Raw genomic sequence first — 16,143 nt, 5'->3', positions numbered from 1 at the left:
TTTCATTCCCCAATTTTTCTCTACCTCTCAGTTTATTTTTAAATTTCTTTCTGAGTTCTTTGAGAAACATGTTTTGGGCCTGAGACCAACTCACAAGGTTTTGTACATAGCTGATTTGACTTTTTTGTCTTTTTCTGAGTTGTATTTTGACCTTCCCTGCTGCCATAGAAACTTTCTATAGTCAAGTACTTTTTTATTCGATTTTTTTCTTACATATTTCTTGATTTTTAATTTTGTGTTAAAATTGAGCTCTGATCCTATGGTAGAAAGAGTTCTTATCCAAAGCTTCAGGTTTTTATTGCTGCTGTTTTCAAAGGTAGTTCTGTGGTTATCATAAGTTTTTAATTCTTTCAAGGTGGCATTATCTGAGGAGATGTGTGATCAGTTCTTTCCCAGCTATGCTCTAATCTGTGAGAAACCACAAATACTCTTTTTTGTCCTGGAATTGTGATGACAATTCCTGATCCACGGCAGCTGCCTGCTCTGGTGTATGAATGATGCTCCTCACCCTGGGACTGTTACCTGAAATTGTATATGGGACATGCAACAGAGTTCTGCACCTTGTGCCAGCAAAGGGTCCCTTGTAATCTCTTTCTGACCAGTTGCTCAACTCCCTTACCATATCTGGGCTGAGAGCTCCAGAATCCACCATGAATTTAGCTGTATTGAAGGACTGCTGTGTGCCTGTATTGGCATAACTTGTGTTGGACTGATTTTCATTCTTGCCTTAGTGAGACAGACCTTTCTTGCTAACCTTCTAAGTTGTTTTGGGGTGGAAATTTGTTTCAAACTTTTCTTGGTTCTACCACTCCAGAATTCACTTGGAGGTGTTATTTTAAAGTTGTTTGGAGGAGACTTTGGGATAGCTCAGGTGAGTCCTTTCCTTGATTCTGTTATTTTGGCTCTGCCTTCACTAACTCTGTTTTTTTAAGGTTTTATTTTCTCCAGTATTTTTGTGCCTCTTTTTAAAAGATATTACTTGCTTTTTTCATAATTTTTTTCATTGTTTTCATTACCTAATTTTTCCTCCACCTCTTTTATTTGAGTTTTAAAATAATGTTTTAGCCCTTTCAGGGAAGCTTGTTAGATTTATTTATGACTGGTTCACATTTTTCCTTTGAAGCTTCATTTTTTTCTGTTTGACATCATTATCTTCTTCTGAATTAGTGTCTTTTGTCTTCCTTGTCACCATGGAAGGTTTTTATGATCAGGTTATTTTTGTTATTTGCTCATTTTTCTACTCTATTTTTTATTTAGCATTTTATTTTTCCCAAGTTACATGTAAAAATAATTTTTAACATTTGTTTTTAAATTTTTGAGTTCCAAATTCTCTCCCTTCCTCCCCCTGACCATTCAGAAGGCAAGCAGTTTAATATAGATTACACATGTGTTGTCATGTAAAACATTTCCATAATAGTCATGTTGTGAAAGAAAACATAGACCAAAAATGAAAACTCAAGAAAAATACAGTAAAAAAAAAAAAGTATGCTTCAGTGTGTATTCAGACACCACGAGTTCTTTCTCTGGGGAAGGACAGCATTTTTCACTGTTGTCTTGGATCATTGTATTGCTGAGAATAGCTAAGTTCACATGTGATTCTCTTATAATATTGCTGTTACTGTATACATAGTACATTTCACTGTGCATCAACTCAGGTTTTTTTGAGAATATCCTGCTCATCTTTTCTTATAAGACAATAGTATTCCATCATAATCAAATGCCTCCTTTCAGATTTCTGCTCCTGGTTCTTTCTATATTCTCAGTGTCTTATTCACAACTGTCAACTCATGAGCAATCATGCTCCAGGGCAGTCTTAGAAACAAACTTCTAGTTCATTTATATGCTACAACAACCTCCTTGCACTCATAACAGATTGCTTCCATGTGATATAGGTACATCCTTATCTATTTAAGGACAGTGACTAATTAGATCCAAGCTCTATAGCAAAACATTTCTCAAACAGGCAGTACTTAGTAAAAAGAAAATGAAAATGTTACCCCACAAACACTTGCAAGTATAGTTTAAGGGTATTTTTTTGAAGTTGTTTTGTTTTTTAATTTAACTTTTAACATTCATTTTAACAAAATTTTGGGTTCCAAATTTTCTCCCCTTTTGTCCCTCCCCCCACTAAACACCGAGCATTCTAATTGCCCCTATCACCAATCTGCTCTCTCTTCTATCATCCCTCTCTGCCCTTGTCTCTATCTTCTCTTTTGTCCTGTAGGGCCAGATAACTTTCTATATACCCCTTTACCTGTATTTCTTAATCCCTAGTGGCAAGAACAGTACTCGACAGTTGTTCCTAAAACTGTGAGTTCCAACTTCTTTAGTTCCCTCCCTCCCCACCCCTTCCCTTTGGAAGGCAAGCAATTCAATATAGGCCAAATCTGTGGAGTTTTGCAAATGACTTCCATAATAATTGTGTTGTATAAGACTAACTATATTTCCCTCCATCCTATCCTGTCCCCCATTACTTCTATTCTCTGTTTTGATCCTGTCCCTCCCCATGAGTGTCAACCTCAAATTGCTCCCTCCTCCCCATGCCCTCCCTTCCATCCTCCCCCCCACCCTTCTAATCCCCTTATCCCCCACTTTCCTGTATTGTAAGATAGGTTTTCATACCAAAATGAGTGTGCATTGTATTCCTTCCTTTAGTGGAATGTGATGAGAGTAAACTTCATGTTCTTCTCTCCCCTCCCGTCTTTTTCCCTCCACTAAAATGTCTTTTGCTTGCCTCTTTTATGAGAGATAATTTGCCCCATTCCATTTCTCCCTTTCTCCTCCCAATATATTTCTCTCTCACTGCTTGATTTCATTTTTTTAAGATACGATTCCATCCTCTTCAATTCACTCTGTGCACTCTGTCTCTATGTGTGTGTGCGTGTGCGTGTGCATGTGTGTGTGTGTAATTCTACCCAGTACCCAGATACTGAAAAGTTTCAAGAGTTACAAATATTGTCTTTCCATGTAGGAATGTAGACAGTTCAACTTTAGTAAGTCCCTTATGACTTCTCTTTGCTGTTCACCTTTTCATTCTTCTCTTCATTCTTGTGTTTGAAAGTCAAATTTTCTTTTCAGCTCTGGTCTTTTCATCAAGAATGCTTGAAAGTCCTCAATTTCATTGAAAGACCAATTTTTCCCCTGAAGTATTATACTCAGTTTTGCTGGGTAGATGATTCTTGGTTTTAGTCCTAGTTCTTCTGACTTCTGGAATGTCCTATTCCATGCCCTTCGATCCCTTAAGGTAGAAGCTGCTAGATCTTGTGTTATCCTGATTGTATTTCCACAATACTTGAATTGTTTCTTTCTAGCTGCTTGCAATATTTTCTCCTTGACCTGAGAATTCTGGAATTTGGCCACAGTGTTCCTAGGAGTTTCTCTTTTTGGATCTCTTTCAGGCGGTGTTCTGTAGATTCCTTGAATATTTACTTTGCCCTCTGGTTCTAGAATCTCAGGGCAGTTTTCCTTGATAATTTCATGAAAGATGATGTCTAGGCTCTTTTTTTGATCATGGCTTTCAGGTAGGCCCATAATTTTTAAATTGTTTCTCCTGGATCTATTTTCCAGGTCAGTTGTTTTTCCAATGGGATATTTCACATTATCTTCCATTTTTCCATTCTTTTGGTTTTGTTTTGTGATTTCTTGGTTTCTCATGAAGTCATTGGCCTCCATCTGTTCCATTCTAATTTTGAAAGAACTATTTTCTTCAGTGAGCTTTTGAATCTCCTTTTCCATTTGGCTAATTCTGCTTTTGAAAGCATTCTTCTCCTCATTGGCTTTTTGAGCCTCTTTTGCCAATTGAGTTAGCTTATTTTTCTTTTTCTTTTTTTGTCTTTTTAATTTATTTATTTAACATTCATTTTAACAAAATTTCGGGTTCCAAATTTTCTCCACCTTTATCCCCTTCCCCCAGCAAACACCAAGCATTCTAATTGCCCCTATCACCAATCTGCTCTCTCTTCTATCATCCCTCTCTGCCCTTGTCTCTATCTTCTCTTTTGTCCTGTAGGGCCAGATAACTTTCTGTACCCCTTTACCTGTATTTCTTGTTTCCTAGTGGCAAGAAAATTACTCGACAGTTGTTCCTAACACTTTGAGTTCCAATTTCTTTACCTCCCTCCCTCCCCACCCCTTCCCTTTGGAAGGCAAGCAATTCAATATAGGCCAAATCTGTGTAGGTTTGCAAATGACTTCCATAATAGTTGTGTTGTATAAGACTACCTATATTTCCCTCCATCCTATCCTGTCCCCCATTACTTCTATTCTCTTTTGATCCTGTCCCTCCCTATGAGTGTGGACCTCAAATTGCTCCCTCCTCCCCATGCCTTCCCTTTCATCCTCCCCCCCACCCTTCTTATCCCCTTATCCCCCACTTTCCTATATTGTAAGATAGGTTTTCATACCAAAATGAGTGTGCACTGTATTCCTTCCTTTAGTGGAATGTGATGAGAGTAAACTTCATGTTCTTCTCTCCCCTCCCGTCTTTTTCCCTCCACTAAAATGTCTTTTGCTTGCCTCTTTTATGAGAGATAATTTGCCCCATTCCATTTCTCCCTTTCTCCTCCCAATATATTTCTCTCTCACTGCTTGATTTCATTTTTTTAATAATGATCCCATCCTCTGCAATTCACTCTGTGCACTCTATCTCTATGTGTGTGTGCATGTGTGTGTGTGTATGTGTGTGTGTGTGTGTGTGTGTGTGTGTGTGTGTGTGTGTGTAATCCCACCCAGTACCCAGATACTGAAAAGTTTCAAGAGTTACAAATATTGTCTTTCCATGTAGGAATGTAAACAGTTCAGCTTTAGTAAGTCCCTTATGACTTCTCTTTGCTGTTCACCTTTTCATGGTTCTCTTCATTCTTGTGTTTGAAAGTCAAATTTTCTTTTCATCTCTGTTCTTTTCATCAAGAATGCTTGAAAATCCTCAATTTCATTGAAAGACCAATTTTTCCCCTGAAGTATTATACTCAGTTTTTCTGGATAGATGATTCTTGGTTTTAGTCCTAGTTCCTTTGACTTCTGGAATATCCTATTCCATGCCCTTCGATCCCTTAAGGTAGAAGCTGCTAGATCTTGTGTTATCCTGATTGTATTTCCACAATACTTGAATTGTTTATTTCTAGCTGCTTGCAATATTTTCTCCTTGACTAGGGAACTCTGGAATTTGGCCACAGTGTTCCTAGGAGTTTCTCTTTTTGGATCTCTTTCAGGCGGTGTTCTGTGGATTCCTTGAATATTTATTTTGCCCTCTGGTTCTAGAATCTCAGGGCAGTTTTCCTTGATAATTTCATGAAAGATGATGTCTAGGCTCTTTTTTTGATCATGGCTTTCAGGTCAGCCCATAATTTTTAAATTGTTTCTCCTGGATCTATTTTCCAGGTCAGTTATTTTTCCAATGAGATATTTCACATTATCTTCCATTTTTTCATTCTTTTGGTTTTGTTTTGTGATTTCTTGGTGTCTCATGAAGTCATTGGCCTCCATCTGTTCCATTCTAATTTTGAAAGAACTATTTTCTTCAGTGAGCTTTTGAATCTCCTTTTCCATTTGGCTAATTCTGCTTTTGAAAGCATTCTTCTCCTCATTGGCTTTTTGAACCTCTTTTGCCAATTTAGTTAGCCTATCTTTCAAGGTGTTATTTTCTTCAGCATTTTTTTGGGTCTCCTTTAGCAGGGTGCTGACCTGCTGTTCATGCTTTACCTGCATGTCTCTCATTTCTCTTCCCAGCTTTTCCTCCACCTCTCTAATTTGATTTTCAAAATTCTTTTTGAGGTCTTCCATGGCCTGAGCCCATTGAGTGGGCTGGGATACAGAAGCCTTGACTTCTGTGTCTTTCCCTGATGGTAAGCATTGTTCTTCCTCATCAGAAAGGAAGGGAGGAAATGCCTGTTCACCAAGAAAGTAACCTTCTATAGTCTTATTTCTTTTCCCCCTTCTGGGCATTTTCCCAGCCAGGGACTTGACTTCTGAATATTCTCTCCCCACCCACCCCCACTCCAGATCCGCCCAGGCAGCGCTTGGGGTCTGAGATTCAAATGCTGCTTCCCAGCCTCAGTGCTTTGGGCGGGGGTCTGGCTGCTATTCAGTGTTAGATCAAGTTCAGGTGCTCAGGTAGGGACAGGGCTGCCTCCTGGGCTCAGTTCCCTCAGGGGGTTTATGCAGATACCTTCAACAATGGATCCAGGCTCCTGCCTTCTTGGGCAGCCCTGGTCTGCTCCCACCTCTGCTGCTGCCTCCTGAGGGGGCCTGAGTTATGGGGGCACCCTACTCCCCTCTCAACCCACCAAAGAGACCCTCTCACTGACCCTTGTCATCTAGGGGTGGGGGGACCTGCGTGGCCACTGAAGATTCCATCCCTGAAGCCTGCTCGGATCTGCTCATCTTGGCATGGGGCATGGCCAAGGCAGGGCTGGGCTCTGCTCCGGGTCCAGGGCACGAGGGACCTTTTGTGAGAGGTTTGCAGGGCTCTCTGGAACAGAACTCTCCTCTGCTCCACCGTTCTGTGGCCTCTGCTGCTCCAGAATTCACCAGGAGTTCTTTTTTACAGATGTTCTATGGGCTGTGGGTTCAGAGCTATGTGTATGTGCGTCTTTCTACTCTGCCATCTTGGCTCTGCTCCCCTAGGGTATTTCTATCCCCTAAATGTTCACATGAACTTTCATTGGTGCACCTGTATTATAGGGGTTCCATTTCAGATTGAAATGATTTTTAGCAACTTTCTGTTACTAGTAATTTCTCTCCATGCCAATAGTAAAGGGATCAGTTGTTTCAGAAAGACAGTAGAAAAGTTGAAACAAATTCAGAGAAAAAAAAATGTAAGTGAACTAGAAAACCTGACCAGTTGAAGATACTAGAGAAATCTATATTTACAACTACCCAGACTTACATTAAATTTCTATTTGCAGTTTGTGGCCTTTATAGTTTAATATTTCAATAGATCTAGAATAGTATCTATATAAGTATTCTCCCAAATGGTACATAGCAAAACTCAGCTACGTCATATTTATATTTAGCATTCTTTGTGATATTTATCCACGTCTTCCCTTAAAGGCCTTGAAGGAAATTCCATAGTATATGAGAAAGGACTTCCTCTTGATCCCTTGGTATTAACTAAACAGAGATGCTTCAGACTGGGAATCTGTTAGGGGTGTAAGCTCAGTTTCATGAGGACAGTCTCGGGCAGCTAAAAGTGAGGACCTCTAAATCTTAGCGTTCTCATGAGGCCCCCCAGGGAACAGCTGGGGATTGAGGTGAGAAACACAGGCTATCTTGTGTATTTCCACCTCTTCTCAGTTGGAAACTTGCTGGGGAGAGCATCCCACCCTTGAGATTGGCCTGTGGTCTGAGAACACCTGTTGTTGACTAGCTAGGGGCTGAGAGCAGGCACGGTATTCATGTGCAAACTATGTGGCTGGGAGAGCTTAAGTGGGGACAGAAAAGCCTGAAGGCGTTCCTTTGCACTTAGGGGCCCTTAGAGGGAGGAGGGTCCCTCACCTCTTCCACTCCCATTCTCTTGCTGTATGATCCTTGCCCCTTGGGAGGAGGAGGATTCCTATCTCCTGAGAAAGAATTCACCCTGCACATGTAACCAAGACCCTGAATAAAGCCTAACCCTTGTTTGACTCTGGAAAGTCTCTTCTCTCAATACGTTTATCCGGTTGGCCTCCGAAGACCTGTGAAGGTGAGTAGACTCGGGTTGTCCATCGGCCTCTAGGCCGAACAGGAATCTATAGAGTTTTTTTTTTTTTTCCTATCGCTATTTGTCCAGTCCAATTTCTTTTAAGTCAATGCATCTCTGAATACATCAGTTATGCCACTTGGTGAACACCATTCATCATTCATAATATGTTGCAGCCCATTCTGTGTGTGTTCTGTTGTTTTGTGTAGTTATCAGAGTATTATATAATGTCTTACATATGACTCAGTGAGATCCATTATGCAATGTGTGCACAAATAATTAAATACAAGGAAACTTGAAGTGGAAGACAAGACTAGCAACTGTAGGTGGTGAAGGATAGTGTTAGAAAAGGTTTCCTATAAGAGATAGCCCCTGAACTGAGCCTTGAAGGAAGCTAAGAATTTTAAGATGGTTTTTTGGCATGGAGTTCAAGCTGGGCAAAGACATGGAGATAAAGAGATAGAATGTAGAATTCTGGAAACAGTGTGTAGGCTGGTTTGATTTGAACATAGATTATGTGAGGGGGAATAATAAGAAATGACTAACAGGATACATTCAGAGAAGACAAATAATGGAGTGGCTTTACATACCAGGTTAAGGAGGTTTTATTTCATCTTATAGGCAATAAGGTAAGACTGAAGCTTTTTGTTTAGGCCAGTGAGATGGTTAAACCAGTCTCTTCTGAATACTAATTTCACAACCATATAAAGAAAGATTAGAAGGAATGAGACTGAGAGCATGATTTCCCATCTGTGCTTTTGACTCTCTAGGCTTTACCACTATTACTCAGCCTCCTTCTTACCTAAGAGCTTCCTTTAATACTGGAACTTTCTCACCCTGAAACATCCCTCTACCATGCCATCTCTCTTCTCCCACTGGTAAGTTCCTTCTGGAGGTGTCCATTTTAAGAATAAGCCCAGGATAGAGTAATGGTAATATAAATGGGAAAATCTTTCCCATTCATTAATAGGTTCATGTGACTTGTTTGGATCCTGTGGAAGCCTAAGTCACATGTGGTGGGAGGAACTTGCAGAACAGGTGGAACAGGAAGGGTGAAGCAGAACTGAAAGGAAGTTAGATGGTCTAGTCAGAGTGGGGAGGAACACAGGCAGGCAGGCGCAGTTTAGACTCATGAGTGTTTGTTTGTGGGAAGGTCCCAGCATGGGATAGGGAGGCTTGGAAATGGCTTTACCCCTTGAGGTGATGACCTGTATTGACTTCTTGGTTGCTATGACTTTTGCTTTGTGGTTCTTGGATTTGGCTTTCTGGTGTCTAAATAAATGCTTTTCTTCAGCCTTCCATATGAAGAGTCTGTTATACTTTGTGATTGAGAACTATGCTGGCATATTCACAGTCACCACTAATGCTGTGAATATTGCCTTGGTGATACAGATAACCATGCTTCTTTCATCTTCCAAGTGTACTTCTCACTTTCTATACTTTGCCAACATGATCTAGCATGAGTACCTTCCACCACCCCACCACCCACAACAGATTTCTTTTACATATTGTTTTCTTTAATTTAATTAAGACCCTTGTATTTCTGACATTTAGAGTAATACTTGGCACCTAGTAATTTCTTAAATGCTTGTGGTCTGCCTGCCTGTTGCCAGAGAGATCAACAAGGAATCTGTAGCAATTTCCCAGGTGAAGGAAGATGAAGGTTTTAACCAAGACAGCAGTTAAGTAGAGAACAGAGAATGAATATGAAAGGTGTAATGGAGATGGAAGTCATAAAAATTAGGAAGTAAATGGATGTGAGGATGGAGGGAGAAGCAAAAGAATTATTCTCTGGTTTCAAACCTACTTGGCCTTAGGGATGATGATGCCAACAAAAAGAATTAAGATGAAGGCTAGAACTAGATGGAGACAGAATGAGTTCCACTTTTGAAATCTTGGATTTGGGTGTCTAAAAGATATATAGAAGTAGCTATCCAGGTACATGTCATTATGTAACCATAATTTAGGAGACACATTTTGTGATACAGCTATATAAAGCTGATAACTGAAGCCATGAGAGTTGATGACATCAATGAAGTGAATGCAGAGATAGAATAGAAGGGTCAGGACAGAACCTGGGGAAAACCATAGGAGAAAAATGGATAATGATATAATGAAGGATATTGAGAAGGAGTAATCAAACAGAGAGAGATAAGGATAGAGAGAGAAGAGAGAGAGAGAGAGAGAGAGAGAGAGAGAGAGAGAGAGAGAGAGAGAGAGAGAGAGAGAGAGATCAGGAGGAAGAGTATCTGACATTGGCAAAACATGTAGAGACTTACAGAAAAATGTCCTAGAGGACTGCAACAAAAATGCATGACTAAGAAAATACCTAAGCCTTGATCCTTTTGGAAGATGAAATTTTGATGTTTTCATCAAGCCCATAATACAATTATATCCCCTCAATAAGATGATTTATAATTTAAATTTAAGCCTTCCACCTCTAAATCTACGAATCAGGGATTCTTGGGCTTGGAAATTTTGCCAGAGATATTATGGTTCAGCTCTGTAATTTGATGAGTTGTGAAAGCCACCAAATTACAAAGGGGTAAAGAACTTTGTCAGAATTATATCCTTGTAGTGAGTCCTAGTGACTTAGGACTGAGATGTGAGTACTCTCATTCTAAATGCAGTCTACTCTCCACTAATTTCTTGCTTATTTTTAAACTCAAACACATGGACACAAAAACACAGATCCTCACACGGGTTCACACTATTGTTTTATCTTTCCTGAATGGTCCCAATTTGATAGATGTGACTCAAAATAATTTGCATAGAAAAGTGACCTGAATTCTCAAAAACTTCATTTTTTAGGGTTCCAACTTCCACAGATGGGAAAGTACACACTCATGCACAGGTGTATAGGTGCCCATATCATCTCTCTTTTCTAGTTCTGCAATCTGTGGACACAGGAAAGAAGTAAGATCTGGGGCTTCACATTGTTCCTTGGTGCGGTACTAAGCTTTCATGGAACCTAGAGAAATCAACCAGTCCTTTGCCTAGCCCCCTGGAAGCACTCTGAAGGACTGCCTGAAGAATTTAAAACCAAATCTTTTCTGAGTTAGAGGCAACATAATATATTTCAAAGAGATCTAGGTTTAGAGACAAAATACAGGTTCAAATCCTGATTCTGCTCATTACTATCTGTGTCACCTTGAACATTTAACCTCTATGGGTCTTGGTATCTTCATTTGTAAAATAAGAAGGTTGGAATAGAGAACCTTTGAGATTTCTTCCAAGTCTAAATCAGTGAGCAGGTCCCTTACAGAGAGAGTGAGATGGCCTTGAAATTTGAGGAGGGGAAGGAGAAGGAAAGCTAAATTCCATTTAGGAAACAATATAGCAGAAAGAAAGAATAATGCTGTAGAAGGAGGTCTGGACTTGGACTTAAGAAGCTCTGGCTTCAATTCCTATCTCTAACGAACACTGGCTGCTTTATATTACTCTAGGCAAGTCACTTTATAATTCAGTACCCCAAACAATTCTCTCGGATCATTCATTGAAAAGAAAGGCTAGACCTGAATTGGTAGAGAGAATTTCTGAACTGGATACTTCTCTATATTAACAAAATCATAAGCTCAGACCTATTCTCAGTCCCTACAACATGGTCAATAATCATAAGCTACTCCTCCCTACCAAAGCACATATTTTTAAGTACAGATATTTTCTCTGTCAATGTCAAATTGCTGGAAATAATGGAACACTGCCTTCTCAGAAGAATCAAAGCCAGAGTTGTCACAAAGGGCAATGAGAAAAGAGGTATGTCACAGCTTATAAACAGATTATTGAATATTACATGTGCTGACCTGATTTGAAGAAATTTAAAATAACATTTACATTCATGCATGACCAGAAAGGAAGCAAGCAGGTTACTCAGTGGATAGAGTACTACGTCTTTAGTCAGGAAGATCTGAACTCAAATCCAGCCTCAGAAACTTATTAGCTGTGTGATCCTGGATAAGTTACTTAACCTCTGTTTTCATTAATCCACTGGAAGAGGAAATGGCAAACCACTCCAATATCTTTGCCCAGAAAATTCCATGGACAGTATAGTCCATGAGCTCATGGAGAGCCAAATACAGATGAATAACTTTCTGACTTAGGGTACAGAATGAGTCATATTCATCTTTGTATGTATCAAATGACAAATTATTTCAATCAATCAGGTATATTTGTTACAAAGAATTTGTCTTTCTTTTCTTTTTCAATGGGATGGAAGGAAAAGAAAAGAGATTTATGCTGATTTAATAAGACAAAGTAGTGGTGGTGGGTGATGGAGAGGTCAATAAATTTGTAACATTGCATTCACTTTCATATGCTGTCATTGTATTATGTCTTCCTGAAATCTTTATCATATTTCAAGCAAGCTCTCACAAAGCAGGCATAATCTGTAAATATTAGTGATGTCAAAATAAACTATCTTAGTAAAATTTTTAAAAAATAAATGTAAATGAAAAGAGTATTGATTATTGAGATCATTAAAGAACACCAGCATGGTGTAATACAAAGAGTATTGGGTTAGAATCAAGTAGGCTGGGATCAAATCTTGGTTCTATTACTTATTGGTATCAATAGGCCTGAGGACTGCTACTGTGTGTGTGTGTGTGTGTGTGTGTGTGTGATTATTTGTGCACATGTATATATATATATATATATATATATATATATATATATATATATATGTGCATATAACGTACTCACATACGTAATATATATCATATATATGAATATATGCATATATATGTAGATGTGCGTGCACATATATGTATATATATGTACATATCTATGTGACTTTCAACAAGTCACTTAGCCTCTCTGTGCCTCAGTTTCTTCATCTCTAAAATGAAGGGGTTAGACTAAGGGGTTAGACACTAAGAGTGTCTATTCTTGCTCTAAAGAAGATTATGATTTTATGATAACCAGATCCAAGTCCTCAACAAAACTCATTTGGTTAATCAGCAACTGCCGTTATCTCCAATATGATACAGTGATCCATAATAACAGTTGGTAACTCGTGGGACCATAAACCTATTTTTTAAGAGTTTGTAAGACATGATTTTATATTATCCCTGGTCACCAACATAGACTGTGATTCGTAGTCATTAAAGTGAATGTTACCACAAATTCCACCCCTCATGCTCCCCACCGTGTTTGTCCTGGAGTCTGATTTATGACTATGCTAAATGAGTCCCTGTTTACTTTAAATTGCTCTATCTGATGCTTGGAAAGCTCCCAACAGTGATGTCCCATTTACAATAAACAGTACAGCTGTTTGAACTAATTGGGGACAAAAGAAACACGTGAAAGAGTAAGGTCAACCAATCAGAGATGAAAGTTCTGTAAGGCTCTATCACCTTGTACTTCAGTGTATCAACAGATCTGCAATCCCACTAAGGCTGGTACAGGTACTTTCTCCCTTCAGTGTTGCCAATCATTGCCCATCAATCTCTTTTCACCTTGTATTACTCATGTGCTTTTCCTCCTATAAATCCTCCCTAAAGAAATACACCCAATGTACTAAGGTTTTTCCTCTAACTCTTTTGTCATGATGAAAATTCAGTGCTGAATTTGGACTGTCAATGTCTTGTTATAACTACATGATTAGCCCATCTCCTTTTATGATTTACACAAGTGATACAAACCTGCAGATGTGAATGGTAAAACCTTTCTCGTTGGCAAACAACTTTATTGATTCTTTATTCCTTTAGTTATACTGGAAATATGAATGTATATGTGTAAGAAAGGAGAAGATGACAAAGAAATCTAAGAGGAATATCACAGACATAAACACTTTCTTCCCCAGAATTATTCATTGACTATAATACATCCTAAATTACATCAAAGTTGGTCAGGCACATAGGGAAAATGCTGAGTCAAAGTGGTATATGGTAGCAGCTACATATAATGAGCAGTAATAACTTAGAAAGCATTGTCTAAGATTGATGGCACAGGAAGACTGAGAAGCCCTACAAGGCCTAGTAAAACTTAAAACAGACAAAATATTTGAAATCATACTTGCTTAAGAAATTTAGGTAGTCAAATAGCACAGCAGATAAATAGTGCACTTGGGATCAGGTAGGTCTGAAATTTGTCTGCCTCAGATTCTTCTAGTGGTGTGACCCTGGGTAAGTCACTTAACTTCCTTCAGCCTCAGTTTCCTCATCTATAAAATGAAATTTATAACTGTACTTAACTCATAAGATTGTTACAAGGAACAAATGAGATAACATGTGTGAAGTACTTTGTAAGTATTAAGATTATGTTATTAATATTATTAATTTTCATTCCAGCACTGAATAGGGAGACTTGCAAACAGAAGAGATCTACTAAACATTTATAAAAATTACTGACTTGCCAAACATTTATTCACTTGGTTTACTGCTGGGGACATTTCATTTGACATGGGCTAATTGTAATAGATTCAATAATATTCCATTGCTTATTACATGATATATCCAATTTTATCATAGTACAACAGAATAGTGACAATTTTTTGTATCTTGTGGAACATGATTTTTTTTGTGTGTGTGTTTCTGTGTATTTGTAGGTTATTTAGCTAGAGTAAAGAATTAGATACTTTATGAACAGTACATTTTTCATCAAAACACATTTTGTTCTAATTAAAATGAGGTCTTATCATGGGTCCCTACAGAAAAAAATGACAGTGCTTGGACTTCAATATTTTGGGGGATAATTTAAAAATTAGATGAGGAAATATGCAATCTACACTAATATTGATCATATCTGTACATAAAAAGAATTTTGAATGTATTATCCAACTACATGCAGAACTATTTAAATGATTTTATTTTGAGAATTTCAGAAACAATACAGGCATGTGTCCTTTTGGCTGTAAGTTGCATGCGAATAGTAAGTAGAAAAAATTTATCTCCAAATGAAATTTGAAGAGAATAAATAATTTTGCCATTTTCATAAAGATACTTATTGTTCTTTAAGAAATACACTTTACGCCCCAGTCCCCTCGAACCCCCTCGCTTCCCAACGCTCGGTGCCCCCCGCCAGCCTTCTCCGCCACCGCCTTCTGCAGGCTGTTTCCACCGAGGAAAAGGAATGGTATCGTATGTCCCCTACCCAGAACCTCCGCTCTTTCTGATGCAACTAAGAAGGATGACCTGCTTCCTGCTGGGACTGAGGATTATATCCATAGAAGAATTCAACAGAGAAACGGCAGGAAGACCTTCAATACTGTCCAGGGGATCGCTGATGATGACGATAAAAAGAAACTAGTGAAGGCATTCAAGAAGAGACTTGCCTGCAGTGGTGCTGGAATTGAGCATCCAGAATATGGAGAAGTAATTCAGCTACAGGGTGACCAGCTCAAGAACACGTGCCAGTTCCTCATCGGGGCTGGACTGGCCAAGGACCACCAGCTGAAGGTTTATGGGTTTTAAGTGCTTGTGGATCACTGAAGCTTAAGTGAGGATTTCCTTGCAATGAGTAGAAAAATTCCCTTCTGTCCCTTGCAACAAGTTTAAAAACTTCACAGCTTGTTTAATGTAACCATTTGGGGTCCGCTGTTTAACTTGGACTAGTGTAACTCATTCATGTAATAAACTGAAAAGAGCCATGCTGTCTAGTCTTGCACTCCCTCATTTAAACAGAGGTAAAGCCTGTCAGTGCCCAGACTGAAACACAAATAATCTAATGTTTTAGTCAAGTCCAAAGCCCTAGTAGCATCTGAGACCGTGTCTGTCCAGAGGCTGCTTGGAGCTCCCTCTTCAGAGCTCCCTGTCCACTTAAGAAAACATTACTATGCTCGAAAGAGTAAATTAAGGCCACCACCATCACCCAGGCCAAGTTATACCACCACGATAAAGAGTTAGCCTTTGGCAGCAGAGCTGGGCTTCCCCTGGTGACTTGCACCACCTGACCAGGGAGGAATTTCATTTGGGGGCAGGACATTTTCTTTCTTACATCATTTTCTTTCTTACCAAGGTCCAATGTTGTTTGACCAGAAGTTTTTTAGTAGTAATGGTGCCCTACCTCTGGGGGATGCACAAGTGGAGAAAACACCACACTGTGAAGCCATCCTTACCTGAATTAAACTTTTGACAAGGGAACAAATTTTGAACTCACCTATGAAAACAGTCAATGTAGTAGCTTCGGAGCTTGCAGTTTACTAGTAACAGCTGCCCAATGCCATGTGAAGTAACAGACTGGATTGGTTTTGGTTCCTTTTTTGTTTTTCTTTTTTTGGTTTAAATGTTATGTAATGTATTTAAACTCTTATTTAAATAAAACTGGTTTTCAGAAAAAAAGAAAAAAATTAAATTTAAAATTTAAAAATTCCCATGGCCTTATTTTTTAATTTTAACAAGTAGTTGCCTTGTATCTAGTTTCAAACCAGCTACCGTTTTGCATGTACAGTGAATTGATAACTGCAATACTGAAGAATCATAAACATATCATCATCAAAGTATTGATTAAATAACTGAAGCAAGTGTGAC

General features: G+C 38.8%; 1 pseudogene; it reads left to right on the top strand.

The window, feature by feature from the left end:
* Positions 1–14,756: 14,756 nt before the first annotated feature.
* LOC140498324 (eukaryotic translation initiation factor 1 pseudogene) lies at positions 14,757–15,851 on the top strand (annotated as a pseudogene).
* The last annotated feature ends 292 nt before the right edge of the window (positions 15,852–16,143 follow it).

Source organism: Notamacropus eugenii, chromosome 4, assembly GCF_028372415.1.
Source record: "Notamacropus eugenii isolate mMacEug1 chromosome 4, mMacEug1.pri_v2, whole genome shotgun sequence".
Lineage (NCBI taxonomy): Eukaryota > Metazoa > Chordata > Mammalia > Diprotodontia > Macropodidae > Notamacropus > Notamacropus eugenii.
Note: the sequence above shows the minus strand (reverse complement) of the source record. Positions and strands in the feature narration are given on the sequence as shown.